Here is a 2,666-nt window from a genome sequence, read left to right on the forward strand (position 1 = left end):
AATCGATGCAAGAACTGGAACAGCAAGGTATAAAGATGAACTGGTTTTCATATGCGCAAATACATTCTAGACTACGATAAAGATCTTAAAAGGGAAGGTTTCCATGATAAAATGACTGATTAGATAAAATTTTGCTACGTACTGGTGAAAAGGTAATTAAAAAACTATATGGATACTTATTAGAGGTTAAGCTAGAAGAAGAACAAGTTAAAGAATCTTTGATTGCTTGGGGGGAAAACTTTGGACATGGGATTGACTTAGAGAATTGGCAGAAATTGTGGTCTCAAAATTATAAAATGACAATGTCAACAGCATATAAAGAAAATTTGTATAAGATGTTTTACAGGTGGCACCTGTCCCCGACGAGAATGTTCAAGAATAAATCTGAAAAGTGTTGGAAATGTCATCAGATACCAGGGTCATATGTGGTGAACTTGTTTAGAAGCTAAAAGATATTGGACTAAAATCCACACTTGGTTGGAAAAAATGATATAAAATATAAAGACTTTAAACCAGAGATCTTTTTATTGGGAATTATACCGGAAACATACAATAGAGAATTGAAATATTTGATTGTAAATGTGTTAACAGCAGCTAGAATTGTATTTGCTAAAAATTGGAAAAATGAGAAAATACCAACACAGGAGGAAGTTATTCACAAAATAATGGAATGTGCTGAAATGAGTGAATTGACATTTGACATTTAGAGAACAAGAAGCTAAACAATTTTACAGGATATGGGATTTATTTTATCAGTGGTTAGATTAAAAAAAAACATGGAAATGAAAGACATTAGAGAATGTTATCAATACAAGAATAATAAAATGATACAGAATATAACATAAAATATATTATTATTGGCTAGATTTAAGATGATGTAATGAATTGTTATAATATAAATGGTTCCACCACAAAACCGCGTTCGACTAAAGCGCGCTCGACGAAACCGCGTAGCTGACGTCATCAACAGGGCGACAACAGCGCGGAGACAGAAGCACGCTGTAAACCCTAAACCTAAAATTAACCCCTAAACCTAACCCCCCTAACCCTAACCCTAACCCTAACCCTTAACCTAACTCTAAACCTAACCCTTAAGCTAACCCTAAACGTAACCCTTACCTTAAGTTGAATCGGCTTGCTTTCAAAGCGCTATTTAAAGCGCCCTTCTTTCTCCGCGCTGGCTGTTGTTGCCCTGTTGATGATGTCAGCGATGCGGTTTAATCGGGCGCGGCTTAGTCGAGCGCGGTTTTGGCGGGTCACGAATATAAATGAACCCTATATCTAATATATCTCATTTAAAATGAAGGAATAATAGTGATAGTCAAACAAATGAGGTACAATAATAACAATGTACACAAATATATTCAATTGGATAATATGTGATTTCATATCAATTGTCATAACTGTCTCGGGCTCTTTCCAGCCTCGGGATCTGATGAGACACCTGGACGTCAGACGTTTGCCACAGGTGTCAGGGGAGTCAAAGGCCCAAAGGGAGAGCTCGCCAGAGCCCAAAGTGTCCATCTCCATGTTGCCATGATTCCACCGGAAGATCCGATGATCTCCCTGATAAAATACCTTTAAGTGGCTCAGTGTCAAAGTCCTCATCTTAAGGATGGGGGGAAATCCAAACTTAGTTGACGGTAACTAGCCTTGGTTGGCTCTTGAATCTTGACAGGTGGAAGTGTATAATCCATGCAACGCAAAAGGAAGCAGCTATGCAGAATTCCTCTTTTCTTACAAAAATGAATCAGAAGAGATCAGCATAACAACAGAGCATGCGCCCATACAGTCATGTAGCCAAAGGCAGGACTGGGACCCACCATTGCTTAATATTTAAATTAATAACTCTTAAGCAAAAAGATTTAATACCTTCCATATTCTGGACAATACCTAAAATAAGGTCCTACAATGTGGGAAAGCCAAATGACAAACGTATTCAACATTTTCTGGATTGCTTTCACAACTAACGGTTGAAGGGAGAGAAAAAAAGATCATTAGTCCAGAGTGTCAGCGTTCCAAGTATCATGCAGAATTAAATCAGAGTCCAAGGCAAAATGATCCTTAAAGTTCCAATTTAATAAGACAGGCATGTTGGCATCGTGCTGTGGGATTCCAATTCTGGGAGTTACATCAGGATCCCACCCAGTTAAAAGTTCATGATCTTGTCCCCACATCCACAGTCCATCACTTGGTCCAATCTTCTTCTTCCACGCTGGCATCTACACCCAGCTGCTTCCGGTCAGGTGCAAAGGTTTGGGAGACAAAAGATGACCTTGAGCTTCTAGGAAGGGATTTTTTTTATTTTGAAAACAACACATTCCACCCCTTGCTAAATCCCCCCCCCCCTTAATGAGAGTGTGTGCAGGCCAAAGATTCTTAAAGGAACCGCTGCAGGCCTGACACAGAGTCAGATAGACTATACTTGTCCATGGAGGCTCTATCATAGAGTGCCAAAATTTTACTTTCTCCACACAGACACATACACACCCCTTTCACCCTGATTAGGATTTTCAGAATTTTAAGAGATAAAAGCAGAGAGGCTTCTCTGGCCATCAGTGAGCCTTGCCTGGGATGCCAGTTGTCTCAGGCAGATGATCTGCAATCACCTTTGTGGGCAGCATAGCCAGAAAACAAGAGGAGAGCTGGGAAGACAAAAGATTGCC

The sequence above is a fragment of the Thamnophis sirtalis genome, unplaced genomic scaffold (assembly GCF_051295495.1).
Source record: "Thamnophis sirtalis isolate CommonGarterSnake01/CBP01778 unplaced genomic scaffold, rThaSir2_p1.2 scaffold_18, whole genome shotgun sequence".
Taxonomy (NCBI): Eukaryota; Metazoa; Chordata; class Lepidosauria; order Squamata; family Natricidae; genus Thamnophis; species Thamnophis sirtalis.